This window comes from Heptranchias perlo, unplaced genomic scaffold, assembly GCF_035084215.1.
Source record: "Heptranchias perlo isolate sHepPer1 unplaced genomic scaffold, sHepPer1.hap1 HAP1_SCAFFOLD_444, whole genome shotgun sequence".
Taxonomy (NCBI): domain Eukaryota; kingdom Metazoa; phylum Chordata; class Chondrichthyes; order Hexanchiformes; family Hexanchidae; genus Heptranchias; species Heptranchias perlo.
Genome location: NW_027139458.1, coordinates 102223 through 128805, shown reverse-complemented (window position 1 = coordinate 128805; position 26583 = coordinate 102223). Strand labels below are relative to the sequence as shown.

Below are 26583 nucleotides of genomic sequence, written 5' to 3'. Positions count from 1 at the left end.
CTCGTTGAATGAAATTTAAAGATAGAGTATCAATTCTATTAGTGCAGACTGAGATACACATTATATACCAGTCCAAAAATCTCATACAATATTAGACTGAAAGATACAGTATCAATTCCATTTCTACAGACTGATCTACACATTACAAACCAATTCAAAAATGTTCCCTTATCCGTTTGAAAGATTCATTATCATCCACAATAGTACTCACAGAGATACAGATTTAATAGTAGTCCAAAAAGCACACAAATTATCTGATTAAAACCTCCAACATTAAATCCTAAAGTGTGTCCATATTTACCAATTAAATTAGGAGTAAAACTCTTCAAACATTAAGATATTAAAGCTAAAGTATTGAACGCAATAATGTAATGAGAGAATAATTACGTACAGATACAGAATGAAACTCATATTCAGATACAGTACCAGAGACACACAGACACAGAATGAATCCAACACTCACAGATACAGAAGGAATCCCAAACTCACATACAGTACTAGAGACTGACAGACACAGAGTTAATCCCACACTCTCATCAAGTACCAGGGACTGATAGGTACAGTATGAATCCCACACTAACATGCAGTATGAGTAACTGCATATTTAGGATGAATTCAACTCCCACATACAGTACTGGGGACTGTATATACAGAATGAGTCCCACACTCACATGGAGAAACAGAGACTGACAGATACCAAAAGAATCCCACACTAACACACAGTATGAGAGACTGCATATAAAGAATGAATCACAAACTCTCACACACACAGCTGACAAGATAGAGAATCAATCCCAAGTTCACACACAGTATCAGAGACTGACAGATACAGAATGAATCCCACACTGACACACAGTACCAGAGTTTGAGAGATACAGAATGAATCCCACACTCGCACACTGTACCAGAGATTGAGAGATACAGAATGAATCCCACACTCTCACACAGTACCAGAGAATGACAGATAAAGAATGAATCCCACACGCACATACTGTATCAGTGAGTGACAGATACAGAATGAATCCCACACTCACATACTGTATCAGTGAGTGACAGATACAGAATGAATCCCACACTCGCACACTGTACCAGAGAATGACAGATACAGAATGAATCCCACATTCACACACAGTACCAGAGATTGAGATACAGAATGAATCCCACACTCACACACAGTACCAGAGACTGAGAGATACAGAATGAATCCCACCAAACCATCAGAGAATCAGCACAGACCAGGGATCAGGGCCTTTACCCAGTAAACGATCAGAGAATCAGCACAGACCAGGGATCAGGGCCTTTACCCAGTAAACTATCAGAGAGTCAGCACAGACCAGGGATCAGGGCCTTTACCCAGTAAACTATCAGAGAGTCAGCACAGACCAGGGATCAGGGCCTTTACCCAGTAAACTATCAGAGAATCAGCACAGACCAGGGATCAGGGCCTTTACCCAGTAAACTATCAGAGAATCAGTGTCCCAAGGTGTCCCGTGCGCAATCCTGTCGGAGAAAATTCAGTGCTCCCACCACCGAGTGGTTCCATTCCCAATCAGGGAATTAACTTTAACACGAGTTATGAACTTAATAAATAATTACATGAAGCTAATTAAACCCTGTTTGTAGTTGAATGACTGTTTTAATCACCATTAATCAACCGATAACGTTCTCTTTCAGACTGAAGGAGATACTGACGTGGTTACCGAGAGACAGTCAAAACTTTAATAAGATTTTTGTGCTTTGCATGTGATGAAATTTCATCATTTTACAGACTGCATCTTAAGAGTGGGATTAAAAACTCAGTGCAGCCGTTGTTAAATTTAACATTAACAGGCAATTGTCGCCGTTTATCACAGGAACGCCCGAACCGGTTCTCCGATGAAGATGAAAGTAACGCAACGGGAAACATCTGATCCAACACGAAAGGCATCGGGCTGTGATAAAAATCCCCACCGTTTTGCTTTTCCAAAATAAAGGGTGTGACATTTATCCTCTGAAAATAGAAACAGTCTGGTCTCACTCACTGCAGAAATCTCTCTGTCACAGTAAACCAGCTCTCCTACTGCGAGTGTGACCTCCCTTCGGGCCTTTCGGGGGTTTGTCTGTCAAGATGAATTGTGATTTCCCTGAAGCCAATGTTCCATTCCTTTATATGATTCATGTGCCTGATTTCCGACCGCAGGGTAAATGGTGGAATATCAGCTCTGCTCAGCCGGCAATGATCACGGTACATTTTCTTGCAGACAAAACACACATTGAAACCCTGGAACTTTGAGGCGATGAATCCTGAGGAAAAATATAATAAGGACTCGAATCATCAAACTTTTGCGCCACCGAGACAAGCGGAAAAGCCCTACGCTAAATGTGTAATTCCATGAGCAAAACCTTGAGACTGCAGGAGCCCATATAACAGCTGTCTACTATCAGTTCACTTTTGCAAAATGAATGGTTGAAACTTGCAGGAGTGAAAATCCAACGAGCCGGTCTTCACTCTTAAACCAGCAACTGTGAAGTTAAGAGAAACGTGCCGGAGAAATACTCGATTTCAGCGCGGTGACACTGGGCCAGAGTAAAGCTCAGTTAATATGATCGCCGAGTGGTGAGAGGGTGGATTTGGAATTCCTGAGCGACCGCACTGCGCATTTTCCAGATCTGCTTGGAGCACCAATCCCTTCAATTCATCACTTACAGGGACAATTCGATTCGTGGTTTCTTTTCCCTGAGCTTGGCGAGATCTTAAAAATTGAAAGCGACCAATATCAGAGCTAACCTCGTCACTGACATGCTCACAGATACAGAGCGGCCACACTCTGCTTCAGTGAGATGAAAGACCAGAGCGGTTTCAAGGTCGAATGCAATTGGAAGCAAAGCTCGTTCAATGAAAGTGCAGGTCATTGAGGTGCCTTTAAATTCCTGATTGTTTGACCTGAACTTCTTCCGAGACTGCGTGAGATTCAGGTGGAGCGATTTGGGGACTTCTTTTCCCTCTTTGCAAAAGTTTGAACCGCAGTTCAAGGATCAAAAGTCCAGGTCTAAATTAGGGCTTCTCCAGGGTATGAACCTCGAATCGAGAATTATACCCCGACCTCAACGAGCCCAGAAACAAGAACGTGTCACGGACACATTCTATGAGAGGGCTGTCTGTATAATGAAAAGGCATTTTTGAAGAGACCTCCTGATCAGTTCCGTGTTGGATCCTGAACAAAACACAGCACTGTGTGCTTCTCAAATTCACTAAACACCATGAATTACACAAAGGCACCGCTGGGAGTTGAACCCAGGATCTTCTGTTTACTAGACAGGTGCTTTAACCAACTAAGCCACGGTGCCCATTCATGATACTGTTTCCCACCTCCTCTCATTAATATCTATCAGCTACACGTCACATTCTGTTGTGGGTTCAGACTGTTTGATCTTTGTCTATTTCACTTGCCCGTTTCCCTGTGAATCCCGATACTGACTGCGTTTCAAGCTGTGTTTATCTTTCTGTGTCCATCAGTGCTTTGATAGACGAATGAATATTTGTGCTTGTGTTTGTTACTTGAAATAAATTGGGGATGGACAATTCTCGCTCTGACACTGAAGAACTAATTAAGCAAATTTCACAGTGAAGTGTTGTTTATTGTGGTGCTGAAACGAAAAAAACGTAAAAGGTGCAAAGAGGGAAAACGAGAAAAACTTGTGAGTGAAATTAAGGACAACTTTCAAGGTTTTTACACGTATATTATGAGAAAGAAGGGTGACAAAGAGTAATGTGGGCCCCTTAAAGGCAGATGGTGGTGATATTGTAATTGAAAATCAGGAAATGGCAGACTTTTTTGACACTCACAGAAAAGCATGAGGATAATGTACCAGAGACACGAGGAAAACTGAAAATAAATCAAGGGGATTCAGTGTAAGTAAAATAATGGTATTGGAGAAAACAATTAGACGAAAGATAGACAAATCTCCAGGACCTGATGGTGACCATCCCAGGGGACTAAGGGGAATAGGTGAGGAAATTGTACATGCTTTAGTCATGATCGTTCAAAACTCTCTTGATTCAGGAATTGTTTCATGGATTGAAAAATTTCAAATGTCATTCCATTATATAGGAAGGGTAGGAGAGATAAAGCAGGAAATTATAGACCGATTCGTCTGACGTCTGTTGTGGGGAAGTTACCAGAATCTGTTATTAGGGAAGAGTGACTGAGCACTTGGATAAACATGAATTGATCAGAGAGAGTCAGCATGGATTTGTAAAGTGTAAGTCAAGTCTAACGAAACTAGTTGAACGTTTTGAAGATGTAACTAACGTGGTAAATGATGGAGTGTCGATGGGGGTTATGTGTATATTGACTTCCAGAGGCATTCGTTAAGGTTTAGCATCAGAGACTGTTAACAGAAATGAGAACATGTGGAATTTATAGCAACCCATTGACATGGGGAGGGAGTTGGTTTGGAGGTAGGAGACAGAGAGTAGGGTTAATGGGTATGTACTCAAATTGACAGGATGTGATTAGTGGTGTCCCCCAGGGATCTGTATAATTGAGGCAGATAAAGGAATAGAGAGCGGTATATCCAGGTTTGTCGACGACACCAAGTTTGGTGGCACAGTGAGTAGTGTAGATGGGAGCATAAAGTTACAAAGGGAAATTGATAGATTCAGTGAGTTGGTAAAACTGTGTCAGATGGAGCTTACATAGAATTACATAGAATGTACATCACAGAAACAGGCAATTCGGCCCAACTAGACTATACCGGTGTTTATGCTGCAGACGAGCCTCCTCCAACCCCTCTTCATCTAACCCTATGAGCAAACCCGAATATTCCTTTCTCCTCCATGTGTTTATCTCACTTCCCTGTAAATGCATCCATGCGATTCGTCTTAACTACTCCTTGTGGGAGCGAGCTGCACATTCTAACGCCTCTCTGGATAAATATGTTTCTCTTGAATGCCAGATTGGATTTATTGATGACTATTATATTCATGGTCCGAAGTTCTGACGTCCCCACTCCCAAAAGTACAAACACCTTATCTGCATCTGACCGATCAAACCCTTGCATAATCTTAAAGTCCTGTATCAGGTCACCCTCAGCCTTCTCTTTTCTCTACAAAAGAGCCCCAGACTGTTCAAAGTTTCAATCTGGGGAAGTGTGAGGCCATCCACTTTGGCCCGAAGCAAGATAAATCAGAGTATTTTCAAAATGGTGAGAAGCCAGGAACTGTGGGTGAGCAGAGATACTTCGGGAAATCAGGAAGAGTTGGCAGACAGGTGCAAAAAATAATTAAAATGGCTAATGGAATGTCGGCCTTTATCTCAAGGGAACTGGAAATCAAAAGGGTGGAAGTTATGTTAGAATTCTATAAACTCTGTTGAGGCCACATTTAGAGCACGGCATTCAGTCCTGGGCACCAGACCTCAGGAAGGATATATTGGCCTTGCAGGAGGTGCAGCGCAGAAAGACCAGAATGATACCGGGGCTAAAATGGTGACATTATGAGGGCAAGTTGCGTGGACAAGGTTTGTATTTCCTCGTGTATAGAGGATTAAGTGGTGATGTAATTCAGGTGTTGAAGGTGATTCAATGATCCAATGGTGGGTGTGTGAGTTGGTGCTGAATCGGTCCCCTTCAGTGAAGAGAGGGTCAGCGGGCGCCTGACAGACACGGCTCGGAACGGGACTCGCTTCTCTCCGGCGGCAGCGGCTGGTTTAGAGAGATCTCTCTGTCTGCTGCTGTTACTCCGCCTCCCGCACTCTGGGAGAACCGCGGAGGTCGGTCCTCACTTTTCTCTTATGGATCCGGCTCCATCCGTTTACTGTTGACGGGAGTGCGTCTGATACCAAGTCAGTCAGAAGCGGGTGCAAATCACAACATAGGCACAGGCCCAAGGACTGGGGACTGGTTTGATATTGGGTCCTTTTTAAGGGACCGGCTGTAGAATGTTTGTGTAATAATAATGATCAGAATTAACTTTGATACAATGAAGTTTTTTTCAGTTATTTCCCATTTCCACCCTCACCAGTTTTATACAGTAACAGGTAACAATGTTTGAGGGATGTGATGTCCAGTGTTGGTGGAATCAGTGTAATTTAACTTGATACATTGAAGAATCTCTTTTCTATCCCAGGCTCTTACCTTAGGTTTAGACCGTCACCTTGTTTAAAATTGGTCACTCACTGATATGAACAAACCAGTAACAATCCCGAAACCTCAGCGGGGATATTTGTTACGATACTTAGTGACGTTCCCAATTTCCACTGAAATTCTCGATCAGCAAATCCCAGAGGCTGTTTCGGGTTTGACAAACTGTGAAACAGATTGTTTTAAAAGCCGGAAAGAGGGAAAAACTGGTGGTTGATATGAAGTGTTATACATTATCTCTTTCTGTTTCAGATTTACAATTTCTCTTTGTGTGTTACTGACAGGAGAGGCTATAACGGAGCCCAGTGACTGGGTAACGAGCTGCACTGAGTCATTGGCCTGTGTTACAGACCGGCTCGTTGGACCTGCTCATTTCGTGAACTCGCTGGTGTCTCAGCACGTGTGATGACTGAGTGAATCCCTTCCCACACACGGAGCAGGTGAACAGTCTCTCAACCAATGGGCATGCGTTGATGTGTCAGCAGTTCATTTCTGCTTTTAAGCTCTTCTCACAGTCACTGCATTAAAAGGTCACTCAATAGTGTGAACAAGTTAATGTTTCAGAAGGTGGGATGATCGAGTGAATCTCTTCCCACACACGGAGCAGGTGAACAGTCTCTCCCCAGTGTGAGTGCGTCGATGTCTCAGCAGTTCGTTTCTGATTTTAAATCTCTTCCCACATTCAGAACATTTAAAGGTCTCTCAGTGTGAACTCGCTGGTGTTTCAGCAGGTTGGATGCCCAAGTGAATCCCTTCCCACACACTGAGCAGGTGAACGGCCTCTCCCCAGTGTGAGTGCGTTGGTGTGTCAGCAGATTAAATTTGCTTTTATACCTCTTCTCACAGTCAGAACATTTAAAAGGTGTCTCATCAGTGTGAAGTCGCTGGTGTGTCAGCAGGGCCGATGAATGAGCGAATCCCTTCCCACACACGGAGCAGGTGAACGGCCTCTCCCCAGTGTGAACTCGCTGGTGTGACCGAAAGTGTGATGACTGAGTGAATCCCTTCCCACACACGGAGCAGGTGAACGGCCTCTCCCCAGTGTGAGTGCGTTGGTGTTTCAGCAGTTCAATTTTGCTTTTAAACCTCTTCTCACAGTCAGAACATTTAAAAGGTCTCTCATCAGTGTGAACTCGCTGGTGTGTCAGCAGGTTGGATGACTGAGTGAATCCCTTCCCACACATGGAGCAGGAGAACGGCCTCTCCCCATTGTGAACTCGCTGGTGTGTCAGCAAGGTGGATGAATGACCGAATCCCTTCCCACACACTGAGCAAGTGAACGGCCTCTTCCCAGTGTGAACTCGCTGGTGTGACAGAAAGTGTGATGACCGAGTGAATCCCTTCCCACACACGGAGCAGGTGAACGGCCTCTCCCCAGTGTGAGTGCGTTGGTGTTTCAGCAGTTCAATTTTGCTTTTAAAGCTCTTCTCACAGTCAGAACATTTAAAAGGTCTCTCATCAGTGTGAACTCGCTGGTGTGTCAGCAGGTTGGATGACTGAGTGAATCCCTTCCCACACACGGAGCAGGTGAACGGCCTCTCCCCAGTGTGAGTGCGTTGGTGTTCCAGCAGATTCCTTTTGCATTTAAACCTCTTCTCACAGTCAGAACATTTAAAAGGTCTCTCATCAGTGTGAACTCGCTGGTGTGTCAGGAGGCCGGATGACTGAGTGAATCCCTTCCCACACATGGAGCAGGTGAACGGCCTCTCCCCAGTGTGACGGCGTCGATGAGTATCCAGCTCTGAAGGGTAATTGAATCCCTTCCCACAGTCCCCACATTTCCACTGTTTCTCCATGGTCTGGGTGTCCTTGTGTCTCTCCAGGTTGGACGATCAGTTGAAGCCTCGTCCACACACAGAACACGTGTACGGTTTCTCCCCGCTGTGAATGGTGTGATGTTTTTTCAGGCTGTGTAACTGGTTAAAGCTCTTTCCACAGTCAGTGCACTGGAACACTCTCACTCGGGTGTGTGTGTCTCGGTGCTTTTCCACTCACACTGATGTTTGAAATCTTCTCCCACGGAGAGAACAGACAAACATTTCTCCTTCCACATTCAAAGGCCGATGATATTCAGGTCCTGATGAATCGAGTGACTCTGTCAGATCTTGACGTGATCTTTGGTTTGAGTTTCCCTCTGTAAATCCTCCCCTGTAAAAGGAGTTGAAAAAAGTTATCACTGTAAGTACAGGATAGAAATTCAGATCAGATAACTCTACTTTCGATGGAACATTATTTCCTCTCTCATTCCTCAAAGCTGAAAATCCCCTGTCCCACACACTCTCCCTCCTCCCTGTGCTGAAATCCAAACCCATCGCATCATCTTTCAGTGGCCCTAAACCGTGATTGAAAGGGTGAGAGAGTGAGTGTGAGAGAGTGAGTGTGAGAGAGAGAGTGTGAGAGAGAGAGTGTGAGAGAGAGAGTGAGAGAGAGAGAGTGAGAGAGAGAGAGTGTGAGAGAGTGAGTGTGAGAGAGAGAGAGTGTGAGAGAGAGAGAGTGTGAGAGAGAGAGTGTGAGAGAGAGAGAGTGTGAGAGAGAGACAGTGAGAGAGAGAGACAGTGAGAGAGAGAGACAGTGAGAGAGAGAGACAGTGAGAGAGAGACAGTGTGAGAGAGTGAATGTGAGTACAGCAGTGGGCTCGGTGTGGAGAATGAAGTGGGGCAGGTGGAGCATGTTTCATTGGGGCAGCAGTGATCATAATCTCATTCGGTTCAGAACAGTTATGGAAAAGGACAGGGGACAGTCAAATGTGAAAATTCTGAACTGGATGAGGGCGAATTTCATGAGTTAAAAAGGGATCTTCTCCGTGTGGATTGGAATCAAAAATTGGCAGGCAGAACAGTAATTGAACAATGGGAGGCCTTCAAGGAGGAGTTGGTTTGGGTACAGAGTAGACAGATTCCCACGAGGAGGAAAGGAACAGCATCCAAAGCTCGAGCTCCCTGGATGACTGAAGATACAGAGATCACCATTTCTCCTTCATTTACAGACGCTCCCTGACCGAACAACATTTCTAATTCATTTACAGACGCTCCCTGACCGATCACCATTTCTCCTTCATTTACAGACACTCCCTGACCGATCACCATTTTCCTTCATTTACAGAAGCTCCCTGACCGATCTCCATTTCTCCTTCATTTGCAGACGCTCCCTGACCGATCATCATTTCTACTTCATTTACAGACGCTCCCTGACCGATCACCATTTTCCTTCATTTACAGACTCTCCCTGACCGATCACCATTTCTCCTGCATTTACAGACGTCCCCTGACCGATCACCATTTCTCCTTCATTTACAGACGCTCCCTGACCGATCACCATTTCTCCTTCATTTACAGACGCTCCCTGATTCGATGAGTCACGAGGTTTGACGCTGACACTGCGCATGCTCGGAGGCCGCGGGCCGTGTGTTGAGTTTCGGGTCTGATCTAAACCGGAGCCCCCGGAGTGTAGAGAGAGAGAGGAGAATGTTCACTGTTTGATATTCGGGCCCGGGGCCGCACTCGGGGTTTGTGAAGCCCCCGCCCCCTCCCCCGGGGTTTATTAACCCGCTCCCCCCGCCCATCTCTCACCTGTTGCCGACACGATCTCGGCCTCACTCCCCGCCCGCCGCGCATGCTCAGCTCACACTGCCCGGGTGATTGACGGGAGCTCCGGACCAATAGGAAGAGCGGAGAGGGGCTGGAGGACCGAGCGGGCGGTTGGTCCTCCAACCAATGGGGGTGGGTGAGGGGCGGGACTTGCGGCACCGAGTGGGCGGGGCTGAGCCCGGATCTCCCTCATTGGCTGAAACTCTGCATCAATTTTAAACCTGATTGATGTCAAACTCGAGGGAAAAAACTGGACTTTAATAAAGGACAAAGAGGAGGGAATATTGGAGGGAATAACACAGTGTAGGGATAAAATGGATTAATTCAGGACAGACAGCAGGGATTATTGGAGGGAATAACACAGTGTAGGGATAAAATGGATTAATTCAGGACAGACAGCAGGGAATATTGGAGGAAATAACACAGTGTAGGGATAAAATGGATTAATTCAGGACAGACAGCAGGGAATATTGGAGGGAATAACACAGTGTAGGGATAAAATGGATTAATTCAGGACAGACAGCAGGGATTATTGGAGGGAATAACACAGTGTAGGGATAAAATGGATTAATTCAGGACAGACAGCAGGGAATATTGGAGGGAATAACACAGTGTAGGGATAAAATGGATTAATTCAGGACAGACAGCAGGGATTATTGGAGGGAATAACACAGTGTAGGGATAAAATGGATTAATTCAGGACAGACAGCAGGGAATATTGGAGGGAATAACACAGTGTAGGGATAAAATGGATTAATTCAGGACAGACAGCAGGGAATATTGGAGGGAATAACACAGTGTAGGGATAAAATGGATTAATTCAGGACAGACAGCAGGGATTATTGGAGGAAATAACACAGTGTAGGGATAAAATGGATTAATTCAGGACAGACAGCAGGGATTATTGGAGGGAATAACACAGTGTAGGGATAAAATGGATTAATTCAGGACAGACAGCAGGGATTATTGGAGGAAATAACACAGTGTAGGGATAAAATGGATTAATTCAGGACAGACAGCAGGGATTATTGGAGGGAATAACACAGTGTAGGGATAAAATGGATTAATTCAGGACAGACAGCAGGGATTATTGGAGGAAATAACACAGTGTCGGGATAAAATGGATTAATTCAGGACAGACAGCAGGGAATATTGGAGGGAATAACACAGTGTAGGGATAAAATGGATTAATTCAGGACAGACAGCAGGGATTATTGGAGGGAATAACACAGTGTAGGGATAAAATGGATTAATTCAGGACAGACAGCAGGGATTATTGGAGGAAATAACACAGTGTCGGGATAAAATGGATTAATTCAGGACAGACAGCAGGGAATATTGGAGGGAATAACACAGTGTAGGGATAAAATGGATTAATTCAGGACAGACAGCAGGGATTATTGGAGGGAATAACACAGTGTAGGGATAAAATGGATTAATTCAGGACAGACAGCAGGGATTATTGGAGGGAATAACACAGTGTAGGGATAAAATGGATTAATTCAGGACAGACAGCAGGGATTATTGGAGGGAATAACACAGTGTAGGGATAAAATGGATTAATTCAGGACAGACAGCAGGGAATATTGGAGGGAATAACACAGTGTAGGGATAAAATGGATTAATTCAGGACAGACAGCAGGGATTATTGGAGGGAATAACACAGTGTAGGGATAAAATGGATTAATTCAGGACAGACAGCAGGGATTATTGGAGGGAATAACACAGTGTAGGGATAAAATGGATTAATTCAGGACAGACAGCAGGGATTATTGGAGGGAATAACACAGTGTAGGGATAAAATGGATTAATTCAGGACAGACAGCAGGGATTATTGGAGGAAATAACACAGTGTAGGGATAAAATGGATTAATTCAGGACAGACAGCAGGGAATATTGGAGGGAATAACACAGTGTAGGGATAAAATGGATTAATTCAGGACAGACAGCAGGGAATATTGGAGGGAATAACACAGTGTAGGGATAAAATGGATTAATTCAGGACAGACAGCAGGGAATATTGGAGGGAATAACACAGTGTAGGGATAAAATGGATTAATTCAGGACAGACAGCAGGGATTATTGGAGGGAATAACACAGTGTAGGGATAAAATGGATTAATTCAGGACAGACAGCAGGGATTATTGGAGGAAATAACACAGTGTAGGGATAAAATGGATTAATTCAGGACAGACAGCAGGGAATATTGGAGGGAATAACACAGTGTAGGGATAAAATGGATTAATTCAGGACAGACAGCAGGGATTATTGGAGGGAATAACACAGTGTAGGGATAAAATGGATTAATTCAGGACAGACAGCAGGGAATATTGGAGGGAATAACACAGTGTAGGGATAAAATGGATTAATTCAGGACAGACAGCAGGGATTATTGGAGGGAATAACACAGTGCAGGGATAAAATGGATTAATTCAGGACAGACAGCAGGGAATATTGGAGGGAATAACACAGTGTAGGGATAAAATGGATTAATTCAGGACAGACAGCAGGGAATATTGGAGGGAATAACACAGTGTAGGGATAAAATGGATTAATTCAGGACAGACAGCAGGGAATATTGGAGGGAATAACACAGTGTAGGGATAAAATGGATTAATTCAGGACAGACAGCAGGGAATATTGGAGGGAATAACACAGTGTAGGGATAAAATGGATTAATTCAGGACAGACAGCAGGGATTATTGGAGGAAATAACACAGTGTAGGGATAAAATGGATTAATTCAGGACAGACAGCAGGGATTATTGGAGGAAATAACACAGTGTAGGGATAAAATGGATTAATTCAGGACAGACAGCAGGGATTATTGGAGGGAATAACACAGTGCAGGGATAAAATGGATTAATTCAGGACAGACAGCAGAGATTATTGGAGGGAATAACACAGTGTAGGGATAAAATGGATTAATTCAGGACAGACAGCAGGGATTATTGGAGGAAATAACACAGTGTAGGGATAAAATGGATTAATTCAGGACAGACAGCAGGGAATATTGGAGGGAATAACACAGTGTAGGGATAAAATGGATTAATTCAGGACAGACAGCAGGGAATATTGGAGGGAATAACACAGTGTAGGGATAAAATGGATTAATTCAGGACAGACAGCAGGGATTATTGGAGGGAATAACACAGTGCAGGGATAAAATGGATTAATTCAGGACAGACAGCAGGGAATATTGGAGGGAATAACACAGTGTAGGGATAAAATGGATTAATTCAGGACAGACAGCAGGGATTATTGGAGGGAATAACACAGTGCAGGGATAAAATGGATTAATTCAGGACAGACAGCAGGGAATATTGGAGGGAATAACACAGTGTAGGGATAAAATGGATTAATTCAGGACAGACAGCAGGGAATATTGGAGGGAATAACACAGTGTAGGGATAAAATGGATTAATTCAGGACAGACAGCAGGGAATATTGGAGGAAATAACACAGTGTAGGGATAAAATGGATTAATTCAGGACAGATAGCAGGGAATATTGGAGGAAATAACACAGTGTAGGGATAAAATGGATTAATTCAGGACAGACAGCAGGGAATATTGGAGGAAATAACACAGTGTGGGGATAAAATGGATTAATTCAGGACAGACAGCAGGGAATATTGGAGGGAATAACACAGTGTAGGGATAAAATGGATTAATTCAGGACAGACAGCAGGGAATATTGGAGGGAATAACACAGTGTAGGGATAAAATGGATTAATTCAGGACAGACAGCAGGGAATATTGGAGGAAATAACACAGTGTAGGGATAAAATGGATTAATTCAGGACAGACAGCAGGGAATATTGGAGGGAATAACACAGTGTAGGGATAAAATGGATTAATTCAGGACAGACAGCAGGAATTATTGGAGGGAATAACACAGTGTAGGGATAAAATGGATTAATTCAGGACAGACAGCAGGGAATATTGGAGGGAATAACACAGTGTAGGGATAAAATGGATTAATTCAGGACAGACAGCAGGGATTATTGGAGGAAATAACACAGTGTAGGGATAAAATGGATTAATTCAGGACAGACAGCAGGGATTATTGGAGGGAATAACACAGTGTAGGGATAAAATGGATTAATTCAGGACAGACAGCAGGGATTATTGGAGGGAATAACACAGTGTAGGGATAAAATGGATTAATTCAGGACAGACAGCAGGGAATATTGGAGGGAATAACACAGTGTAGGGATAAAATGGATTAATTCAGGACAGACAGCAGGGAATATTGGAGGAAATAACACAGTGTAGGGATAAAATGGATTAATTCAGGACAGACAGCAGGGAATATTGGAGGGAATAACACAGTGTAGGGATAAAATGGATTAATTCAGGACAGACAGCAGGAATTATTGGAGGGAATAACACAGTGTAGGGATAAAATGGATTAATTCAGGACAGACAGCAGGGAATATTGGAGGGAATAACACAGTGTAGGGATAAAATGGATTAATTCAGGACAGACAGCAGGGATTATTGGACGAAATAACACAGTGTAGGGATAAAATGGAATAATTCAGGACAGACAGCAGGGAATATTGGAGGAAATAACACTGTGTAGGGATAAAATTGATTAATTCAGGACAGACAGCAGGGATTATTGGAGGAAATAACACATTGTAGGGATAAAATGGATTAATTCAGGACAGACAGCAGGGAATATTGGAGGAAATAACACAGTGTAGGGATAAAATGGATTAATTCAGGACAGACAGCAGGGAATATTGGAGGAAATAACACAGTGTAGGGATAAAATGAATTAATTCAGGACAGACAGCAGGGATTATTGGAGGAAATAACACAGTGTAGGGATAAAATGGATTAATTCAGGACAGACAGCAGGGATTATTGGAGGAAATAACACAGTGTATGGATAAACTGGGTAATTCAGGACAGACAGCAGGAATTATTGGAGGAAATAACACAGTGTAGGGATAAAATGGATTAATTCAGGACAGACAGCAGGGATTATTGGAGGAAATAACACAGTGTAGGGATAAAATGGATTAATTCAGGACAGACAGCAGGGATTATTGGAGGAAATAACACAGTGTAGGGATAAAATGGATTAATTCAGGACAGACAGCAGGGATTATTGGAGGAAATAACACAGTGTAGGGATAAAATGGATTAATTCAGGACAGACAGCAGGGATTATTGGAGGAAATAACACAGTGTAGGGATAAAATGGATTAATTCAGGACAGACAGCAGGGATTATTGGAGGAAATAACACAGTGTAGGGATAAAATGGATTAATTCAGGACAGACAGCAGGGATTATTGGAGGAAATAACACAGTGTAGGGATAAAATGGATTAATTCAGGACAAACAGGGATTATTGGAGGAAATAACACAGTGTAGGGATAAAATGGATTAATTCAGGACAGACAGCAGGGAATATTGGAGGAAATAACACAGCGTAGGGATAAAATGGATTAATTCAGGACAGACAGCAGGGAATATTGGAGGGAATAACACAGTGTAGGGATAAAATGGATTAATTCAGGACAGACAGCAGGGATTATTGGAGGAAATAACACAGCGTAGGGATAAAATGGATTAATTCAGGACAGACAGCAGGGATTATTGGAGGAAATAACACAGTGCAGGGATAAAATGGATTAATTCAGGACAGACAGCAGGGAATATTGGAGGAAATAACACAGCGTAGGGATAAAATGGATTAATTCAGGACAGACAGCAGGGATTATTGGAGGAAATAACACAGTGTAGGGATAAAATGGATTAATTCAGGACAGACAGCAGGGAATATTGGAGGAAATAACACAGTGTAGGGATAAAATGGATTAATTCAGGACAGACAGCAGGGATTATTGGAGGAAATAACACAGTGTAGGGATAAAATGGATTAATTCAGGACAGACAGCAGGGATTATTGGAGGAAATAACACAGTGTAGGGATAAAATGGATTAATTCAGGACAGACAGCAGAGATTATTGGAGGAAATAACACAGTGTAGGGATAAAATGGATTAATTCAGGACAGACAGCAGGGATTATTGGAGGAAATAACACAGTGTAGGGATAAAATGGATTAATTCAGGACAGACAGCAGGGAATATTGGAGGAAATAACACAGTGTAGGGATAAAATGGATTAATTCAGGACAGACAGCAGGGAATATTGGAGGAAATAACACAGTGTAGGGATAAAATGGATTAATTCAGGACAGACAGCAGGGAATATTGGAGGAAATAACACAGTTTAGGGATAAAATGGATAATTCAGGACAGACAGCAGGGAATATTGGAGGAAATAACACAGTGTAGGGATAAAATGGATTAATTCAGGACAGACAGCAGGCATTATTGGAGGAAATAACACAGTGTAGGGATAAAATGGATTAATTCAGGACAGACAGCAGGCATTATTGGAGGAAATAACACAGTGTGGGGATAAAATGGATTAATTCAGGACAGACAGCAGGGATTATTGGAGGAAATAACACAGTGTGGGGATAAAATGGATTAATTCAGGACAGACAGCAGGGATTATTGGAGGAAATAACTCAGTGCAGGGATAAAATGGATTAATTCAGGACAGACAGCAGGGATTATTGGAGGAAATAACACAGTGCAGGGATAAAATGGATTAATTCAGGACAGACAGCAGGGATTATTGGAGGAAATAACACAGTGTAGGGATAAAATGCAATGGATGTTGTGAAGATGGATTGTTAAAAAGTTTTTGATAAGATGCCGGACAGGAGGCTTGTTGATCAGATTAAAGCTCACGGTATTACAGGGAGTGGGTCAGTGTGGATGGGAAGTTTGATAATGGGCAGAGTATTGGTTAATGGATGTTTTTCAGACTGTGGGGATGTGAACAGTGGTGTCCCCCAGGGGCAGTGTTGGGACCATTGCTCTTCTCAATACAGAGCAATGACCTGGGCTTGGGTACAAGGGCATAAAATCAACATTTCCTGACGACACCAAGATAGGGAGCATTAAGAACTGTGAAGAGGAATGTTAGCAACTTCAGTGTGACATCGCAACATTAGGAACAGTAGTAGGCCATTCCGCCCCTCGATCCTGTTCCACCATTCAGTGCGATTGGTGTCAGTGAGAATGGGGTTGGTTTATATCAGGCAGAATGAGATTGGTATCAGTGACGGTGGGGTTGGTTTATATCAGACAGGAGGAGATTGGTGTCAGTGACTGGTGTTTTTTTTATCAAAGTGGAGGAGATTGGTGTCAGTGACTGGGTTCAGGAATTGGAAAGAGTCATTTAGCCCCACAATCCTGCTCCGCCATTCAATTAGATCAGGACTAATCTCGACCACAACTCCATTTACTCGCCTTTGCTCCATATCATCTTCAGCTGCTTCATCAATGACTTTCCCTCCATCATAAGGTCAGAAATGGGGATGTTCGCTGATGATTGTTTAGTGTTCAGTTCCATTCGCAACCCCTCAGATAATGATGCAGTCCGTGCCCGCATGCAGCAAGACCTGGACAACATCCAGCCTTGGACTGATAAGTGGCAAGTAACATTCGGGCCAGACAAGTGCCGGGCAATGACCATCTCCAACAAGAGAGAGTCTAACCACCTCCCCTTGACATTCAAAGGCATTACCATCGCCAAATCCCCCACCATCAACATCCTGGTGGTCCTCATTGACCAGAAACTTAACTGGATCAGCCATATAAATACTGTGGCTTCAATCGCAGGTCAGAGGCTGGGTATTCTGCGGCAAGTAACTCACCTCCTGACTCCCCAAAGCCTTTACACATCAACAAGGCACAAGTCAGGAGTGTGATGGAATACTCTCCACTTGCCTGGATGAGTGCAGCTCCAACAACACTCAAGAAGCTCGACACCATCCAGGACAAAGCAGCCCAATTGATTGGCACCCCATCCACCAGCCTAAACATTCACTCCCTTTCACCACCGGTGCACAGTGGCTGCAGTGTGTATTATCCACAGGATGCACTGCAGCAACTCGCCAAGGCTTCTTCGACACATATCCCAAACTCGTGATCTCTACCATCTAGAAGATCAAGATCAGCAGGCATATGGGAACAACACCACGGGCCCGATTTTAGCACCCGGTTCCGGGTGCGTTCTCGGCGGGGGGGCCTCTAAAATCCCGGTTTCGAGGAGCGGGACCGGATCGCGCCTCGATCCCGCCCACTTCCTGGTTGCGCGCTGACGTGCGGGGGTGCGTGCGTTGGCCCCGCTGGTGGGAATCCCGCAGGCAATTAAAGCCAGCGGGGTTCCACTTGAGTGTATTTATCTCGGTATTTCAGGTCATTAAATGACCTGATTGAGCTGTTTATTTAACAGGTGTCGGATTTTACAGTGAAATGAGACTGTTTCCCATACTGGGGGAACCACTCACACTCTCAACGGACGTGTTGCAGCCAGCAGCCTGTGGCAGCTGCCAAGGTGCATTCCACAGGTGGTGGGGGGAGAGCCTTCACCAACGCAGGAGGACACTCCGTAACATTGGGCAACGCCTGCCCTCCACCACCCTCCTCCAAGCAAGAAGATTCACCGGCGTGGAAGTCCAACCCCTGTGCGAGGACACACTTTTCTACCGTGCACAACCCCTCAGACCTACACCTGCCAGATGGGTGCTGCGTTGACATCCTCGGAGGACGAACAGGATGACCAGCCTCAGCAGCCTCGCAGTCCACGCCGTCCGCCTCAGAGACGTGCATCCCCACAACACGGTGCTGCGGCACATCCACCTGCACAGCAGGATGGAGGGCATCCGCAGAGAGAGATGCGTCGCAGGAGGCACTACCCTCCGCACAGGGTCTACAGACCGAGGCTCAGCTTCATGGACCTCTCTGAGCAGCAGTGCATACGGAGGCTCAGAGTCACTCGCCAGGTAGTCGCCGACATCTGCAGCCTCCTCAATGACGAGCTGCTCCCGGATGGACCAAGCAGCATCTTCTTACCCGTCGCCGTCAAAGTCACCACTGCCCTCAACTTCTTCGCCTCCGGATCCTTCCAGGGTGCCACGGGGGACATCACCGGGGTCTGTCAGTCGTCTGCACACAAGTGCATAAGGCAGGTCACCGATGGGTTGTTCCGCAGGGCCTCGACCTACATCAACTTCGCCATGGATGAGCGCAGCCAGACGGAGAGGGCGGTTGGATTCCATGCTGTGGCTGGCTTCCCACGGGTGCAGGGTGTAATCGATTGCACCCACATAGCAATACGGGCACCTCCACATGAGCCAGGGCTGTTTATCAACAGGAAGGGGTATCACTCCATGAACGCCCAGCTCATTTGTGACCACCGCCAGAGATTCCTACACGTGTGCGCCAGATACCCTGGCAGCTGCCACGATGCCTTCGTCCTCAGGGAGTCCACCGTCCCGCCCCTCTTCCACGCACCCAACGCCGGCAACGGCTGGCTCCTCGGCGACAAGGGATATCCCCTGCACACGTGGCTTATGACACCTCTGAGGAACCCCATTACCGAGCCACAGCGTCGGTATAATGACAGCCACATTGCTACCAGGTCTACAATTGAGCAGGCTATAGGGCTGCTCAAGATGCGCTTCAGGTGCCTTGATCGTTCCGGGGGAGCGCTCCAATACACGCCATTCAGAGTGGGACGAATTATAGTTGTCTGCTGTGCCCTGCATAACATGGCACTACAGAGAGGGGTGCCGCTGGAGGAGGCCCCATGCACACCCGCCACCCACATTGAGGACGACAATGAGGAGGAGGTGGAGGAGGAAGAGGAGGAGGAGGAAGAGGGAGAGGAGGAGGAACGACCCATGCGCCGAACACCGGCTCACCTGCGTGCTCGTCAGGCCAGGGAGGCACTCATATGCCAACGGTTCTCCTAACATCACACTGTGTGAGGCGTTCACATGTCATAACGTGCACAGACGAGGGTCCATACAGGCTCCCTCCACAGAAGAGTGGTGCCTGTACACCTGCACCCACTGGATTATGCTCAATGGGTGGGACGGGGTGGTCGTCGTCATGATGAGGCGCAGGGAAGGGACATATTGCACAAGCCGCAGAATTATGGACAAGAGGTGGCAGCATTGGTGAGAAAAAGTGAGTTTATTTTGTGGTGACATTCAAAGAGTAGAAAATTTAAAAAAAACGACAAACACCCTGGTGCAATCCCTGTGTGCTCACGGAACTTTAGGCGTTCGTTTTCGGGACCCCCTACGTGGTGCTACCCCTGTGGCTCCAGCAGAGGTGGTGGCAGGTTGCTCCTGTTCGTGCCCTGACCGGGTAGATGCTTTGGGCCGACGCCCCCTGGGTTTCGGTGCCCGTGAGGGCACCTCCACAGACTGCTCCTCCTGCACCTGTGCAGGGGCAGACTCGGCCACCTGGAGAGGATGGACTATTGCGGGCACTGGTTGAGAGGGGGGCAACGGGTGAGACTTGGGGGCGCCTTGAGTAGCGTCCACACTTCCATTTCCCCGTTCACCATCTTCCCTCTCATGGCCAAGGCCCACATCACCCCTTCCACCCTGCTGGACGGCAGTTTGGATGACGTGGGTGAGACCTTGCAAGGCCACCTCCAATGTATCTGTCAACCTGTTGATGGCGGCAGAATGTTGTTCACCCTGAATCCGAACAGCCGTTGTGAGGGCCTGGATGGACTCATTGGTGAGCTGTGCGTGACGCTCGAGGGAGGCTAGCCTGTCCTCCACCGCAGACGTTCCCACACCTACCCGCGACACTATCTCAGAGATGCCTTCACGTCCCTGCGACACTATCTCGGCGATACCCTCCTGCACCTGTGCCACCATTCCCCTCATGCAGGAGTTGGACTCCTCCATCCTCCGTGCGATTGTGGAGAGTGCGCGTGGCACCTCTCCCAGTACCTCAGCAATGTTCTGGTGCCCCTCGACGACTCTCCTTTTGACAGGTGGCCCCCTGGGTTCAGCATCTGGGTCCGGCTGAGCAAAGCCTGGAGAAGAGTGCTCCCACCGACGCGGACCCTCCGTGGCTGACCCTGCCACCAGGGTCTGCTCATGCTCATGTGTGCGCGGTGACTCACCATGTGCAATCCCAACTAGCTGAGGGGGGGGACCCACCGAGGTGTGTGTATCTGCGCTGGTGGATGCAAGGCTCATGTGTGACGATGCACCCTCAGAGACGGGCATGTCCTCTGAGGAATCGCCCTCAACCGAGACGTCGATCGCAGACGGTCCTGGAAGAGAACAGAGGGAAATATCAGGCATGTGACCAAATGTGGCGGTGCGGCATATGCCATGTGATGCTACGATCATTCACGATCATGAGTGATGAGTGCCAGCTTTCCCTTACCGGCCGTTTCGCCAGAACCAGACTCGCCATCCGCCATCGACAGGCAATGCAGCGTGCGGCTGATCTCCAGTGCCTCGACCTCGGCGTCTGTCAGGGCCATCTCGTGTGGCGGGCCCCCTCCGGTGCATGCCCTATCGCGTGCGTTCCTGGCCCTCTTCTCCTGTGAGGGCAAAACACAAAAACGTTATTGAGTGATGATTACAATGTGAGACGCTTCAAGCATTGGTGTGATTGGGTTGAACGTGTGCCAGATGGATGGGAGGATGCGTGTGCCACATGGCCATCCCATTGTATGGGCATTGGGGTGTGTGGTAGTGGTCGAGTGGGGACAGGGACGGTGGGTACGTGCAGGCACTGTGAGGATGATAGTTGGGTGGCTGTGAGGATTGGTGCGGGAGCGCAGTACTGTCAGTGGAGATGGGGTTGTGAGGTGTTTGAGGTGATGTGGAAGACGGAGTGATGCAGAATGCGTTAGTGTACTCACTTTTCCGGACCTGGTGAGGTCATTGAATCTCTTGCGGCACTGAATCCAAGTGCGGGTGGTGTTTCCCCTGCTTGTGACCTCCGCGGCCACCTCCTCCCATGCCCTCTTGGTGGCGCTGGCAGGGCACCTCCTTCCATCCGTGGGGAACAGCGTCTCCCTCCTCATGCGGACCCCGTCCAGCAGCACCTGGAGGGCGTGGTCCGTGAAACGGGGAGCAGCCTTACCCCTGTGCTCCTCCATCCTTGATGGAGTGTAGTTTGTGGCTGGAGGGGCTTTGGTGGACTGCCCCTTTAAATAGAGCGCAACCATCGCTCAGACGTCAATGCGCATGCGCAGGCCGCCGGCACGCAGCTGAGAAGCGCGGAACCCGTAACTGCCGGCTAATCACATCAATCATCCCGCGATCGCGTGCGCAACGCACTCAATTTGGCCGGCGCGTTTTCCTCGAGCCCGCCCGACCACCCGCTGCCAACCCGCACCCCTGGTAAAATCGGGCCCCACCTCTCCAATTCACACACCATCCCGACTTGGAAATATATCGCCGTTCCTTCATCGTCGCTGGGTCAAAATCCTGGAACTCCCTTCCTAACAGCACTGTGGGAGAACCTTCACCACACGGACTGCAGCGGTTCAAGAAGGCGGCTCACCACCACCTTCTCAAGGGCAATTAGGGATGGGCAATAAATGCCGGCCTCACCAGCGACGCCCACATCCCATGAACGAATTTTTTAAAAATCCCTTGCAAACCTCACACAACAAAAACCTTTCAATCTCAACAATGAAAATTTCAGTCGAGCCCCAGCATCCACAGCCTTCCAGGGAAGTGAGTTTGTAATTTCCACAACACATTGTGTCAAAAATTGCTACCTTATTTTGCGCATAAATGACCCAGCTCTAATTTTAATGTTATCAAGTAGGTGGCAGATGGAGTATAATGTGGGGAAATGTGAAATTATTCACTTTGGTAGGAAGAATAGAAAAGCGGAATATTATTTAATAGATGAGAGATTGAGAATTATTGGTGTTCAGAGGGATTTGTGTGTCCTTGTACACGGATCACATAAAGTTAACATGCAGATCCAGCAAGCAATTAGGAAAGCAAATAGTACGTTGGCCTTTATTGCAAGGGGGTTGGAGTATAAGAGTAAGGAAGTCTTGCTGCAATTATATCGGGCTTTGGTGAGACCACACCTGGAGTACTATGTACAGTTTTGGTCTCCTCACCTGAGGAAGGATATACTTGATTAGAGGGGGTGCAATGAAGGTTCACTAGATTGATTCCTGGGATGAGAGGTTTGTTGCATGTGGAGAGATTGGGCTGAATGGCCCGATATTGTCTGAAGTTTAGAAGAATGAGAGGTGATCTCATTGAAACGTCAAAAATTCTTCGAGGGCTTGACAGGATAGTTGCTGAGAGGCTGTTTCCCCTTGCTGGAGAGTCTAGAACTCGGGGGCATAGTCTCAGGATAAGGGATCGGCCATTTGGGACTGAAATGAGGAAATATTTCTTCACTCAGAGGGTTGTCAATCTTTGGAATTCTCTACCCCAGAGGGCTGTGGATGCTCAGTTGTTAAGTATTTTCAAGAATGAGATGGAGAGATTTTTAGACACCAAGTGAATCAAGGAATCGGGCAGGAAAGTGGAGTTAAGGTAGAAGATCAGCCATGTTCTTACTGAATGGCAGAGCAGGCTCGAGGGGCCGTATGGCCCACTCCTGCTCCGATTTCTTATTCCCTCTTGTTCTGAATTCCCCCCCCCAAGAAGACATCATGTCTCTGTATCGACCTTATTGAATCCCTTTATTATTTTAAACACCTCGATGAGGTCACATCCCAATGTTCTAAACTCATGGGAATAAAAACCAAGTTTATGCCACCTCTCCTCATAATTTAACCCTTTTAACCCCGGCATCATTCTGGTGAATCTGCACTGGACCTTTTCTAAGGCCGATTTATCTCTCCCTCGGTTCGGTGCCCAGTTCTCCAGGTGGGGTCTGACCAAGGTTCATTACAACTGAAGCATCACTTCTGTATTCCAACCCCACTCGAGATAAAGGTCAACATTCAATTAGACTTGTTGATTATTGTCAAGATTTGTGAGGAATTTGCAAAGGATTCGAAGGGATCTCAGAGTTGGGATTTTTCTTTATTCTGTCCACTCAAGGAGTTTGATAACAGACTTAGTCCTTTGAATTTAGTGCTGGATTATTGGGCCGTGATGTGTTTACTTGTTTGTATTTTGTTAAATACATTTGCAGAGTGTATTTAAATTTAAGACGAGATTCCCAGGCCTGATGCTCTATTCACACATCGAAGGTGAGGGAGATGCTGTGGGACACACGATAAGTCCAGTCGCTGAAAGTGATTCACAGACTGGGTTTTGTGTTTAGTGATCCCGGGTACATTACTGATACCTTCCCTGGATCCCAAGGCTGGGAGAGGCACTCGGGAAGGACCGGGGAGCTGGGACTTGGCCATGACAGTAATTGAAGGTATGAGAACTGAAATAATCTACAGTGAGAAAGGAGAAAAGGCAAAATAATCGGTAATGAGGACATCAATTAGTCTCTTATCTTGAATTCATCAAGTAATTGACCCATTCTGTTTGAAACAAAGTTGATTTTTTGACATATATCCAGAATATTGAATTTCAGCCCAGTTATAGCGGTTATTAACATCAGCAGAAACAAATCCCAACTTCCAGAATGAAGTTCTGCTGCTGAAACCCTCATCCGTGCCTTTGTTTACCTCCAGACTCGACTATTCCAATGCTCTCCAGGCCCGGCCTTCCACTTTACACCCTCCGTAAACTTGAACCCACAATCTCCAGATCAATAATCAGTCCCATTATTCATTGTGTCACTGGCCCAGGCTGTGGAGAACACGGAGCAGCTCCCACTCCCACAGCACTGCGGTATGAGCAGGTACCGAGTCAGCCTCAGTCATGAGCACTGGAATCCACGAGTCCGGGTGTGTCAAAGGTGCACGGTGAACAATCACCAAAGTGAAACATTTTTGCCGCTTCCCTTCGATACCTCAGCTGGTCGAGCGACAAGACTGTCGTGGAAAATAAGACAAAGTCATCCTTCCGTCATTTGTTCAATTCCTGCTCGAAGGAGAACGCGTGATTTTGCAATAAGCAGCAATTAGTTCAAGGTCGCTCTCTGAACTTTACAGGCACCTCACAGATTAACATGTTGCCATGAAGGCACAGGATGCCTCTTTTCCTTTCTCAAACCTGAAAACTTTCTGTGTCTGCCCAAACAAGGCTGCTCTGCCTCTGCTCACCAGCAGGGAGCGCTTTTGAGCAGCAATACTTCAAAACACTCAGCTCTCGCTTTCAGGCAAAAGAAGTCTTCGATCAGCACCGGACTCCACGAGTCTGAACGTGTCAACAGGCGCACGGTGAACAATCACCAAAGACAGCACTGTTTATCACTTCCCTTCGATAGCTCAGCTGGTAGAGCGGAGGACTGTAGTGAATAAAACAAAATAAAGTCATCCTTAGGTCGCTGGTTCAATTCCGGCTCGAAGGAGTGAGTGTGATTTTGGAATAAGCAGCAATTACCTCAAGGTCACTCTCTGAACTTTGCAGGCAGCTCACAGATTAACATGTTGCCACTCAGGCACAGGACACAACTTTTCCTTTCCAAAACCTGAAAGCTTTCTGTGTCTGCCCGAGCACGGCTGTTTCACTCGAGCATTTCCCTCTGCTCACCAGCAGGGAGTGCCTTTGAGCAGCAACACTTCAAATCGCCCTCAATTTCAGCCAAAATGGTCTTCGATCAGTCAGTCAGTCAGGGCTCTCGCTGCTCCTCGAGCTCGGGCGGCTGTTGCTTTCCGGTGACCTCGTCTTCCTTCCGAAGGCTCGGGCTCTTCTCAGCATCATTCATGATTACTGCGGCTTCCCGTTCTGCTGTTCCTCACTTGCTGATGCTCGATACCGCCGATTGGAGCAAAGTATTTAATATATTCAGGGAGCGGCAACCCAAGGCAAGATTTCTCTGCTGGTCTTGGAGCAGCTTGAAGGCGAGTGTGAGGCAGGAACTGTGAGGGGCGATTTACAAACAGCAAACGAGGAATTAGCTCAACTGGTGGAGCGCTCACTTGGCCTGTGAGAAGTAGCGGGATCGTTGATTATATTCTCCACTCACCGTTTGTCTTGCTGCAATTATACAGAAACAAGAGTGTTGTCAGTGAGTCCATCGCCCATGGACTTCCTAAACTTCACTGTGTGTTTGGGTACAGAGAGATCAAGGGGCAGCAAATCTTTTGATGTGCTGCAGGAAGCAAAAGTTCTTGATTTTGCTATGCAGCAAAGATGGAAAGATGAGGTGAGAGATGGAAAAAAAGCTTCGTAATCCTTGATGCCTTCTCTGAAGATTGAATTCAGGACCTTCAGATTATGACACTGATGCACTGCTTGCTGCACTGAGAAGGCACTTACCAGGTATGGAGCCAGGCAGCACCACCAAGTCGGACAGCTTGCAAGGTATTGAAGGCCATCAAATTTTGCATAAAAAAATCCAAGCCAGGAAGGAATCGAACCTAATGCGTGATCCATTGCACCACTGGCCCAGATTATAACGAATTATTAGCAGTGGGAGGCAGTGGGCATGGCGGAGGTACTAAATAAATACATTGCATCTGTCTTTCCCAAGGAAGAAGACACTGCCAGAGTGTCAGTGAAGGAAGATGTTGTAGAGATACTGGATTGGCTAAAAATTCATAAAGAGGAGGTACTGGAAAGGCTGGCTGTACTTAAAGTAGATACGTCATCTGGTCCGGATGGGATGCATCCTCGGTTGCTGAGGGAAGTAACGGTGGAAATTGCAGAGATACTGGCAAAAAACCTCCAAACATCCTTCGATATGGGGGTGATGCCAGAGGACTGGAGAATTGCAAATGTTACACCCCTGTTCAAGAAAGGGTGAAAGAAAAAATCCAGCAACTACTGACCAGTCAGTTTAACCTCGGTAGTGGAGAAAGTTCTTGCAACGATAATCCGGGACAGAATTAGCAGTCAATTGGACAAGGATTAGGGAAAGCCAGCACGGATTTGTTAAAGGCAAATCGTGTTTAATTAAATT

General features: G+C 46.3%; 2 non-coding genes and 1 pseudogene across 2 annotated transcripts; 1 reads left to right on the top strand and 2 right to left on the bottom strand.

The window, feature by feature from the left end:
• Nucleotides 1–1696: 1696 nt before the first annotated feature.
• Nucleotides 1697–8267, bottom strand: LOC137313228 (zinc finger protein 84-like; annotated as a pseudogene).
• On the bottom strand, nt 3254–3327 carry trnat-agu (transfer RNA threonine (anticodon AGU)). The gene has a single exon. It is a non-coding gene; the product is annotated as a tRNA-Thr (tRNA).
• A 16668-nt stretch (nt 8268–24935) lies between the features above and the next one.
• Nucleotides 24936–25029, top strand: trnay-gua (transfer RNA tyrosine (anticodon GUA)). Its single transcript has 2 exons — nt 24936–24972; nt 24994–25029. It is a non-coding gene; the product is annotated as a tRNA-Tyr (tRNA).
• Nucleotides 25030–26583: the final 1554 nt, after the last annotated feature.